The 11,014-nt window shown below is 45.3% G+C and overlaps 1 protein-coding gene across 1 annotated transcript in view; it reads left to right on the forward strand.

Moving 5' to 3' along the window:
• The first annotated feature begins 4,121 nt into the window (after window positions 1-4,121).
• The window catches only part of TIAM2 (T cell lymphoma invasion and metastasis 2), a 97,933-nt gene continuing 91,040 nt past the window's right edge, over window positions 4,122-11,014 (forward strand). The window contains 1 exon segment of the mRNA XM_023758219.1: window positions 4,122-4,263. The gene's annotated coding sequence lies outside the window, so the exon portion shown is untranslated.

The following is an 11,014-nucleotide window of genomic DNA, read 5'->3' on the forward strand; positions in this document are numbered from 1 at the left end:
GGGTATTTATTGGGCATTCGCCATGTGCCAGGTACTGATTAAAGTCGAAGGCTTACCAGTAAAGACTTTAAACAAGATCCCTGCTTATGGAGTTTACATTTGCAAGCAGGCCTTGTGTTAAACAATCTACATGTATTACTTTACTTAATTCTTACAGCCACCCTGTGAGGCAGGTAGATTATTCCTATTTTACAGATAAAGAACCTGAGAAGTTAAGTGACTTGTCCAACGCCACATGTCAGGGTCTGAGGTCAGGGCAGAGGGGCTCTAACGCCTGGGCCCTGAGCTGATGTGCTGGCCCCTGAGAACATGACTGGGGGGCACATGAATTGCACGTGTCAGTCGCACATTTGTGTGGGTTTCAGCCATGCACTCTGGAGGTAAAACCTCCAAGCCCGGGCAGTTTGAGGTGCGGAGCCCAGCCATGCGCTCTCACTGTGTTCTCTGGGCTGGTTTGGACGCATTTGGTTTCAGAAACAGACTTGCCCGGTCTGTGCCTTCTGATGAAATGGGAGAAAAGTTATCCCCCAAGTCGTATCTCCGTGGATTTTAGGAATTTCACAGGAATATTTCTCTTGCTTCATTTTCTTCTAGCATTGCCTTCATCTAGAACTCTCAATGGCAGAGCTCTCAAGTTCCATGTTTCTTGCGCCTACGTTAAAGCATTGCTTTTCCAACAGAAATAGACTGAATTCTTCCCCCGGGCACGTATCGCGGGTCTTTGCTCAGTTGTGTAATTTCATCAAAGTGATGTTTATATTTGTGAGCGTATTTAATCTTTTGGAATCCTGTTGGGATAAATGTAATTTATATTTTAACCTTTATTTGTTATTGCTATTTTATATTCATTTATTTTTACCAAATGAAGTCCTTAGAATCGACTCAATAAAGAATTAGGTTTCATGGGACATTTTTTCCCCCTGTAAATTTGTGTGTTTGACTTAAAAAGTGAAGAATTTGGGAAGGAGTCGAGTTTCTTGAATTTTAAGCAAAGCCGTTATTTCTGACTGCTCGTATTACTTCAGCAATTGTATTTTTAATGTCAGTTTTCTTATAACTGTTTATAGATTGGTACATCTTTATATTTTTATTTGAAATGGGCGTGATTGTTATCAACCCCATTTTACGGTGAAGGGGATGGGGTTCAGAAGGCGTCTAAGTTACTGGGAGACGGAGTGCTAAGCCAGGTCGGCTGGTTCTGAAGCCTGCGATGTTCCCACTACGCCCTGTGCCTATTTTTTTTTTATTATGATTTGTGATAGCGGAAGTGCAAGATACTCATGTCCCTGATTACAACTAGGCGAGCCACAGTTTTTGCTTAGTCTTGATTAGGCATGTAGTAAACATGATGTTTTGAAAGGTTTTTAGCTTTACTGAAGTATAATTGACATATAAAATTGTAAGACATTTAAGTGTACATCATGGAGCTTTTATATTTCTCTACGTATGTTTATATATATATGTATATGTGTGTGTGTATATATATATATATACATACATACACACACACACACACACATGAGAACAGTAAAGTTCTACTTTCTTAGCAGATTTTAATTATGTAATGCAGTTTGTCAGCTGTAGCCACCATGTTTCAAACTGGAGCCTCAGAATGTGTTAATCTCGTAGCTGAAAGTTTATGCCCTTTACCAACCTGTCCCTGTGTTGCCCACCCTCCAGCCCCTGGCAACCACTTTTCTACACTTTGTTTCTATCGGGTTGCCTGTGTGTGTGTGTGTGTGTGTGTGTGTGTGTGTGTGTGTGTTACATATGTCTTTCCCCCCAAACCCTTTATTAAGAAAATTTGCAAAAATATAAAAAGGTTGAGAAACTTGTACAGTGAGCAATAAACTTACCACTTGAATTCTATAATTGCTAACATTTTGCTATATTTGCTTTTACATGTGCCATTTTGCATTGTGTGTTTGAGGACAGGATATTTCTTAAGTAGTAATTTACATAATTCTCGGAGGTCTTTGCCCAGGAACTTAATTTTAGATGTTAACACATATGACCTGTATTATTATTTCGGAATGAAGCATTAGACAAAGTCTAGTTTTGTGATTTGGAAGTATGCTGGTTTTTGTAATTTTAGGATGGAGTACTAAATTGAGAGTAGTTGGGCAAAGTCTAAAGAACTTGAAAAATCTTACATAGTTGGAAACCCCGAGTGACTTGATGGACTCATAGAACTTAAGTTATTTGGGTGACCTCGGTGATATGAAATGGAACGAGACAATGCAAACCCATTGGCAGTGTCTGAGGAATGCTAGAGGTAATTCAAATTACAGGCAGTTCTGGCATACAGAGGTGGGTGAATGACATGTATCAAAAGGTCAGAATTGTCTTAAATCTAGAAGCAGGAATAGAACAGGGGCCTGCAAATATTTCCATGCAGTGAATTGTTCTTCTGATAACTTTTTTTAACCTTAGAAGCATATCTCTTTAACTTTCCTTCTTCCTTCGGACATAAATCCTCTCCTCCCTTCATATCAAGGAGTAGTTCTTGTCTCAAGGTTCTATGGAAGAAATATGCTTGTTACATGCTGGCTGATAGTTCATTTTACTTTTTTTGTTAATAACAGAAGTGATGTTGCTAGATCTAAAGGAACAGGAGCTCCAATGACTCAAGCATTCTTGCTTCTTCCTTGTTTACCCAGAGTATATTTTGGGGACACACACACACACACACACACACACACACCCCAAGTGAACATATTGGGAATTCCCATGTTTTCTGTTATGTGACTTGGCTTCCGTGGCAACCTTCTGACTTCAGTCCCGGGGCTTGTGGTTGCTTGGGTGGCATGTCCTGGCTCTGCTGCCTGCTGCTGACCAGCTGTGTGACCTTGAGCAAGTCACTTAAGGTCTCTGGTTACTTATCCATAAAGAAGTGAGGGGATTGGGTTAGGCAGTGTTTTGCAAGTCTACTTCACCAGGAATAAAAATTCCTTGGTTCTGTGCTCACACTAAATTTTTTGTGGAGCTCAGATTAATTTTTATAACTAGTAGACGGATGGTCTTACTATTTGCCAGTTAAGATTAGACAACATAGCTCCAAGCATATATTAACTACATAGAAACTGGATGAGAAAACATTCTGTGTGTGTGTGTGTGTGTGTGTGTGTGTGTGTGTGTGTGTGTCATGATTCATTTTCATGAAGATAAGGAATTAAAAGCTTATATGTCTAAAGTAGAATCTGACCATTAATATTAAGTAGAAATCTTGTCTGTTGCATATGCAGATCCATTCACATTTTACAACTAATGAAAATATTACCTTAAAACGTTGTCACATGTTTATCCAGGACAACTTGAAAACTTCTGCTTACACGGTTTTTTTCTATAGAATATAATTTCAAAACTTTAACAACTATGCAGATAGAATTCTTTTTTTCCATTCAGCACCCTCTCCCCAATAATTAATATAAAATGGTCTTTCCTGTCTACTTGACATTGAAGGTCTTTCATTAAAAAATGCAGCAGAACGTAAAGAACACTTGACCCTCTGGCCTGTCACCTTGTAAAAGGCCACTTAGTGCCTATTTGTGATAAACCAGTGCCCGTTGGGAGGACGAGGATGTCAGAGCCGGCCGGGCACCGCAGCTCCGCCAGCTCACAGATGAAAGGACCCCGCACGCACGGAGCCTGGAGTCAGTGCACACTCGATATTGTGTAAATCACAAATGAATTGGAAGGGCTGCTCTTGAGGCAGGGTTTTTATGACCCTCACATTCCGCCTGTGGTTTTGGAGACTGAATGTTTACTCCCGTTTTTAAACACAAGGATGGTAGGTGTGCCTTCTTCCTGCAAAAGAGGCTTAAAAAAAAAAGCTCCCTCCGAGAGAGTGACCCTTTATTCAGCAGCCCCGGGCGCGCGCTCCTCTGGGACTTCGGTGGGCCTTCTGGAATGCGCCTCCAACAGCAGCCCAGTCATGGGCTCCGGGCTGTGCTGGCCACGCGCTCCGGGCAGCCCATGGAAAACCACTTTCTGGTTAAGGCTGCATCACACTCTCCCACCAATGGAAAAAACTGAGCACGGTGAGGGCGTGGAGCTGGCAGACAGAAATACAGGCAGCCTCGCACAAGATCCGCTTTTAGCTGTAACGGCTGCGCGGTGGCTGTCAGACGCCGCTTCCTGCCTGGCCATGGGCAGACGGGGGAGAGGGCTCGGGGCTGCGGACGGAGCCCTGGACTCCGCAACTCGCTCTTCTCACTGACAGAGTCTGACAAACGCCGGCTGCAGCCACCCCTTTTGGCGAAGGTAAGGCTACAGAGTTTATTTCCCCGCTTTTTGGAGTTGAGGTGGAATTTTACATGTGAGATAGAAGCGTTCCTTGACATGTTCTTTTGGGCGGTAGCTCATCGTGCGCTCACTTTTCTGTGTTTTACATGATTTTGTTCGTCGGCTGCGCCTGGGGGAATGGCACCTTGAAAGTGGGGTGTCTGTATGATTTACACACCTAAAGTGATGTATTGCCGTTGGCTACCTCATTCTACTAATGAACTCCCCCAAAGCGGGTGGTATATATTGTGTGGATGTATTTTTGCTGAGATCTCGAGAAAGGACCAGCTCTCAGAATGATCAGGTGAAGGCATTAATGGCTATTACCTTATCTTTACCGGACACACAAGGAAGTTAAAATGTGGCAGAGTTTGTGTTTTGTCGGTTCCTGGATGTTGTATAACCTTCGTTTTGAGTTGAGTGAGCTACTTTTCAGACTTGTAATTTGAGGTTCACTGTTTGTTCAAGTTTGTCCTTAACTTTTGTCTTGAACTTTGTGAAAAAGAAGTGGAATCCCCTGCGATCCAAGTGTGTGTGTGTGTGTGTGTGTGTGTGTGTGTGTGTGTGTCGGGGGTGGGGGTACCTGTGTAAGCAGAGTGACTGAGTCACCCCTCATCCCTCCCAGGCGGCTCATTCATTAGGCGTCTGTCTTAGCACGGAGCCTCCCGGCCAGGACCCAGGAAGCCGGCCCCCATGCGGCTGCCTCAGCTTTACGTTCATTTGGCCAAGCATGTAATTCTCCGAAAATTGGTAGGTGGAGAGACAGAAATAGGAAGCTCTATTGAAGTCGTTGTAGCTTGGAGGATTATTTATAGAATTTCTGGAAAGTAAGGGCCCAGCTGCACAGCTGCTGGAGTTTCTCCTACCAAGTCAGAGCGTTTCCCTGCGGCCCGGCGTCCTCTGCTTGCTCATGGGGCGATGGGGCTGTGAGTCAGCTCAGGGGGGGTGGCACGCTCCTCGGCCGTGTCCCCTATGTGGGGACATTGTGCACCGCCGGTCCCTTCATTTCCTTTACAGAAGTGTCAGCTAGGGGTGGAGGAATGGCCAGTGCTGTCCAGGGAGCTTAGAATGAGCAGACACATTGGTAACATTTTATTTAGTACTTTAAAAAATATATGTACATATATATGTGTGTGTGTGTGTGTGTGTGTACACACACAGTGTACACACACACACACACATACACAATCAGTACAATGAAGTGGATTAGTTATGCAAATAATAAAACCTTGAGAGTATTTGCTTAGGAAGTTTTCAATAGTCAGTATTTTTGGAAGTGTCAATGAAGTACTGATGGGGTGGTCATAATAATCTGGCTGGTCATAATAATCTGGCCACTCAGTGTATATTGATTTCAGAGAGGAAGGGAGAGGGAGAGAAAGATAGAAACATCAATGATGAGAGAGAATCATTGATCGGCTGCCTCCTGCATGCCCCACACTGGGGATTGAGCCCACAACCCGGCATGTGCCCTGATGGGGAATCGAACTGTTACCTCCTGGTTCATAGTTCGATGCTCAACCACTGAGCCACGCCCACTGGGCTTATTTAGTGCTTTTGCTTTGGATCTAGAATGTTCTGCTGAGACACAGCCTGCAACCAACTAGAGCAGGTTCAGAGCAAGCGTCACCAGCCTTCTTCTCGAGCCACATTGACGCCTGTCACCGGCTTTGATTTTGACCAGAGTTCCTGGGCAGAGCCTGAGGTCTGGTGAAGAGCCCAGGACTCCAATCCACACAGACCGGACTGTGAAGAGTGTTGTGAATGCAAATAGATAACACCTGTCTGATAGTTCAGGGTGGCGGGAGTGACTCGCAAAGCCCCCTCCGTAGCCCAGGCCTGTCCGAGGGCGCCTGGGTGTGCGAGATAAGGGCCGGGCTCCTTGCCAAGAGATTGCGCTTGCAAAGTGGCCCCCACTTAACCACTAAGTAAAACAGATGGTTCTGTCCTGGTGGTCCAAGATTGTGCTTGAGAAGAGCCATATTCCCTTTGCAGAGATTGAAGGTTAGTGCCGGGTCTCCACCACCTCCTCTACCGAAGACAGCGAGTGGGCGTGGGAGGAGCATAGGGGGAGCTGGAAAGGGAAGCTCGCACGCCTTCACTGTCTGAGACTCGGGGCTCGGTCCCCGTGTGCCTGCGGGTCTGGCCCACTTGGTGAGATTCAGAGACAATAAACCACGTTCGTGAGATCGCTTAGCTCAACTGTTCAGTGAAAAACAAAACTGTCCATTTTATGGAACCTTTAAAATAAGTCTTTTGGACATTCAGGATAATTTCAGTGATAATGGATATTTTTCATTTGATATTAAGTGTATGCTAATACATGGCTTAAAAAAAGAGATTAAGGTATGGGATTGAAAAAAATATTAGAGACAGGAAAAAGTAATAAAACAGAGGCAGATAAACCTGAATTTCTGACTGTTGACACACAAAAGTACTAAGCATTGTGTTGTAACAGTTTGAGTTTCTAATAATGGTGGGTGAGTGTCTTTTGATTGCTCAGTCGTATCTAAAATGGAGGCTTTAGCGTTGGCGTCCCAGGAACATACCTATACCCGATTTTAGCTACGTATCGACCTTAGTATGGTAGAACCGAAAAGGGGCCTTAGACACTTTCTCAAATGGGAAAACAAGAAGGACAGAACGGAAGCGGCTTGCCCAACATTCCGGAGATGGTCGGTTGCGGATCTGGAGCGAGATCCCAGGTTTCCTGTTAGTCCTTCCCTAACACTCCCTGTTTCTTTAATTGCAAATACTTTGGCACATCCTCAGATATCTTCGTAAATTACCATAGACGTGTATGTGTATACATATGTATGTCTGTGTGTGCATATGTACCTATATCTGTACATACACATGTATCTCTCCATTTTGTCGTTCCTCCCCCCCCCCCCCGCCTCCCCTTCCTCCCTCCCTTCTTTCTTGCCTCTGCTTACCTGCCTACTTACCAAGCCAGACAGAAGTAAACCTCCAATCAGAGACAACACAAAGGCTTTTGTTTTTCTCAGATCCTAGTGAAGTTCAAAGGTTCAAAGCTATGCACTCCGTTGGTGGCCCTCACTCCCCTTCACTGAGGACTCCAACCGCTGGTGATGAGCAGCCTTGATGAGACCTCACCTGCCAATCCCTCAGGTTTCAGCTTTAGTAGAGTACGAGGTTTTCTCAGGATCCCATTCCAATGGAAGGCTGTTTAGTGTTTGGTAGTTCCCAGCCTCCTGATGAGAGATAGGCTATGGGAGGGAACAACAGCAGCAATAACAACACAGCAGGTGGGCTTTAGCTTTCAGGGCCAAGGTCATGGAAGGAGCTTTTGGAACAATAAACTTTACAGGTACAGGAGTTCTCTGCCTCTCGGAAAGGGATGCAGTAGGAGCTACAGATAGTGTCAGGAGGAAGTGGACCCAGGGCGTTCCTAGGACTTAAATGAAGGTTTCAGAATCCTGGGTATCTTTAGGACAGCATGGGAAAGTGAAAATGATCCCTATGCTGTGTGGGACTTGACCGTGGCACATCTCCGTGGCTGCAGAATTGGTAGAGCAGGGTTTCTAAAACGGATGTGAAGAGGGCTGAAGAGGTACGGAGTGTGCAGCTGCGAAAGCGAAAAATCCATACGATGAAAGCCAGTGAGAGGAAACTGAATGCAGAGAATGAAAATAGATTTGCTTTCAAGTCTTCTGTAGCCGCTCCCGGAAAGCAGAAAACGGCATCTTAGAGATAAGAGAGAGGAACATTATATAGCAACAGCCACGAACCAGGGAACCCGGGATCTGAAGAGGTAGCAGAGGGGAAAGAACTTCGTGACAAGTGGACACAAATTCATGGAACGCACACGCACACTCACATATACGTCTATGCATAATTTATTGAAAATTGATAGGAAGGGCCACCAATAGGTCAAAAACAACCACCCAAATTAAATACAAAACAACAATTACAGGACCCCAGAAATAACTGGAACCTAGCAAAAACCTTCACTTACGTTTTTATTTTCATATGTGACTTACAGGGGAAAAAATGGAACTGCTAAGAAGACACAGGGATAAGCAATTTACCAAAGACTTTCTCACTGGAGCTGACACTCACTAGTGCCCTACCACAGGTGTATATAGTTAGCTATTCTCAGATGTCCTTCTCCTGTTCCTCTAATGCCGTGGTTGGCAAACTGCGGCTCGAGAGCCACATGCGGCTCTTCGGCCCCTTGAGTGTGGCTCTTCCACAAAATACCACAAAATACCACGTGCGGGCGTGCACGTACAGTGCGATTGAAACTTTGTGGCCCATGCACAGAAGTCGGTATTTTGTGGAAGAGCCACACTCAAGGGGCCAAAGAGCCGCATGTGGCTTGTGAGCCCCAGTTTGCCAACCATTGCTCTAACGTACAGGCGACTGCTCTCGGACGAGTCCTCCTCGTGGGCATGAGAGTCATCCCCTTTGGCTACTCAAGGACGACACCAGCAATTGCCCCGTCCCCACTGCCACATCACAGTTTCTTTCCAAGCATCCCACTCGCATGCAGGGATTTTTCCTAAAGGTTCTCATACATGACAACAACCACCAACATTTAAAAAAAATGTTCCTTTATCCTTCTGGCTATCATCTGATTCCGTTGTTCCCCTTTACAGGAATTCTCTTCAGCATGTTGTCTTTGCCAGTCTCTTCGGTTTCATGGACCTCATCCCCCAACTCACTCCAACCCGGCTGTCTCCACCCCACTCTGCTCTGGTCAAGTTCCCGGCTCACCTCCCTCCAGGGCTCTCTTCTCAGTCCTTGCTCTTTGAACCAAATCGCAGAGGGTGACTGCTCTTGGAGGAGTCCTCCTCTTGCCCTCGTCCAAGAGCAGTCACCCTTTATGATTTGACTCTTGTTGACAATTTCCTCCCTAAAATGAAACTCCCCTCTCCCCCAATTGGCTTTGAGGACAACATGTTCTCTTGGTTTCCTTTTAATTTGATTTGCCCACTGCTCCTTCTGTTTCCTCGTGTGTTTCTCATTATTTCCTTGGCCTCTACATGTTGGGGTGCTGCAGGGCCTCTTTGCATCTCTTCTCTTTCCTGTGTTTACTACTCCCTTGGGGAGCTCATCGGTGTATGTTTCAATACCATCTTCACAAGCATGTTAGCAAGTCTGTACCTAAGACCCACCTCTTCCTGGAACTCTAGGCTCTTATATCCGACTGTCCACTCAACATTGCCACCTTAACGTCCAACAGACATATGCAGAAACCAACTCTGACATATGCAGAAACGAACTCCTTGCCTCCCTCCCAAGCCTGCTCTACTTTGCCTTCCCCATTCTCACATGGCTTACACTCAAAATCTTACCATCTCCCTGGCTTGTCACCCCTTCCTCCCATCCATCCAATCCCATTGGCTATCTCTTCAACTCTGTCCGACTCAGGCCATTTCCTATGCTCCCACCTGACTCCGACCCACATCATCTCTCACCTGAATTAGCCTAGCAGGCCCCAGGGCTCCCACTTTGCTGCCCACAGTCCAGATCCGCAGGGCAGCCACAGAATATGCCCCATGATCAGCCTTCTCGAGGCAAAGCCCTCTAATCATGACTTTCAGTCTCAATGTGAAAGCCAAAGTCCCTAAAATGTCCCTGTGCGCTGTATTCTCTGGCTCCCTGTCCCCTCTCTGACCCCTGCTGCTCCAACCACACTGGCCTCCTGCCTGTCCCACCTCTCTGGGCACTTGTACTTTCTCTCGTCAGTTTCCAGTGCTCTTTCCCCAGCATCTACAGGGTCTCCCCTCCTGCAAGTTCCTGCTTAAAAGTCACCATTCAGGGAGGCCTTCCTGTATTTTCCTTTCTAAATGACAGCACCCTCCCCTCATATTACCTACTACAGGCCCGATGCACGAAATTCGTGCAAGAGTAGGCCTTCCTTCCCCTGGCTGCCGGCACCGGCTTCCCTCTGGCACCCGAGACCCAGGCTTCCCTTGCAGCCCTGGCTTTGTTGGGAAGGTCGTCTGGAAGGACGCCCGGAATGACGTCTGGTCTAATTAGCATATTATGCTTTTATTATTATAGATTTCCCCCTTTCCTTCTCTACTCTGTTGCTAAAGTACTTATCCCTCTCATATATTTAACATACTTATATTCCTTTTTTATTTGTCATCTCTCCCCACTATAATATAAGCTCCATGAGATCAGGGATTTTTTTGGGGGGTCTTTTTATTGCTGTATCCCCAGGCCTGGAACAGTGTGTAGCACAGAGTAGCTGCTCACTAAACATGTATTGCATTAATTAGTGCAAGTGTAGCCTACCCAGGTACACCTGATGATGTAGCCAAAGTGACCTATTATATATGCTCAATATCATTGAACTCCTATATTTTACCTTTAAAAAGGTAAATTAAATAGTTTATGATAGATATATATTTATTAGGGAAGTGATTTTTAAATTACTTAGCATTAAATGAAATTAAAGCTTCAGAAAGATGCCCCTTGGTTATTCTGTGGTCTGAGCATCCCCACCCACGTGACCTTGGTCCCCCTGGCCTACCCCCACAGTCTTTAGGAGGTGTGTTCTAAGTTATCATTGATATTTAGGATGATGGCCTGAAGCATAAACTTATCAAGAAAACAAAATTCTCATTTGTGCAATTTTCTTTGTAAAGCAATAGAAAAAAAATACATTTTAATTTTTTCCCCTTTATTAAGATATTACAAATGTGTCCTTATTCCCCCATTGTCCTCATCCCCCCACTCATGCCCTCATCCCCCA

Source organism: Myotis lucifugus, unplaced genomic scaffold (assembly GCF_000147115.1).
Source record: "Myotis lucifugus unplaced genomic scaffold, Myoluc2.0 scaffold_125, whole genome shotgun sequence".
In the NCBI taxonomy this organism is placed as follows: domain Eukaryota; kingdom Metazoa; phylum Chordata; class Mammalia; order Chiroptera; family Vespertilionidae; genus Myotis; species Myotis lucifugus.